At 42.1% G+C, this 852-nt stretch overlaps 1 protein-coding gene across 1 annotated transcript in view; it reads left to right on the top strand.

Annotated features, from left to right (window-relative positions):
* Positions 1-852, top strand: part of LOC117938021 (cadherin-12-like) — a 94,974-nt gene that overhangs the window by 53,948 nt on the left and 40,174 nt on the right. The window lies entirely within an intron of this gene.

The following is an 852-nucleotide window of genomic DNA, read 5'->3' as shown; positions in this document are numbered from 1 at the left end:
GTTTATTGTTTCACACCGGGGGAGGGAGAGAGGGGGGTGGGGGAAGGCTGTTAGCTTTGCTGCCTGGAAATGCGTAGGTGTCTTCCCCGCTCAAAGGCTTTTAAACTTTCACTACATCTGAGCTCATCCTCTCCCTTGCTGTTTTATCTCATCTATTGTATAGTCCTGTTGGAACACAATGCAGTCCTTCTCTTGTATGTGTAATCAGGCATGTATGCTTTGTTATAACGGATTGTGGCCATCTGCTTGGACTGCAAAACCTATTTCATATACGGCAAGTTCCTTACAGACAACTACCAGCTTACCAGAATATAAAATGACCAACCCTCTGGCCAGTGGGTCTCCTGTTCATATAAGTGTTCCACTCATCCTGCAGTTGAAAATATTTCACACAGCCTGTTCTAAAGCTAGCCAGATGTGGGTATTTGATTGATACATGGTGAACATATGTGCACTGAGCTGTCTGCCTGTGAATACACCCCATGTCAACCTGTCTACAAGTCGTTTCCAAAGAATCTTTCCAAAGAATCTGCCCATCTGCCCAAGAAACACCCGGCTTGCGGTTTAGATTTAAAAAATAGTCAGGCTGACAAGGCATTTTTTGTTGATTATCCTCCTCAAACTGGAAACTTTGGATTGAATCTGTTGAATTTAAATACATGGTTAATAAGGACCATGTGCAATGCCAGCTTGTTAAGGAGGATGAGCCAAACATCCAACAAGTAATTATTCTTGTCCCTCTTACTGCAGGGGTTTGGAAGACTGCCATGCTAATACTATTCTTGCCATGGCCCTTTGCTTTCTTAATGGTCGCATTGTTAAATGAATGGTCTATATATATATATAAAAAAA

Source organism: Etheostoma cragini, chromosome 22 (assembly GCF_013103735.1).
Source record: "Etheostoma cragini isolate CJK2018 chromosome 22, CSU_Ecrag_1.0, whole genome shotgun sequence".
Taxonomy (NCBI): domain Eukaryota; kingdom Metazoa; phylum Chordata; class Actinopteri; order Perciformes; family Percidae; genus Etheostoma; species Etheostoma cragini.
Note: the sequence above shows the minus strand (reverse complement) of the source record. Positions and strands in the feature narration are given on the sequence as shown.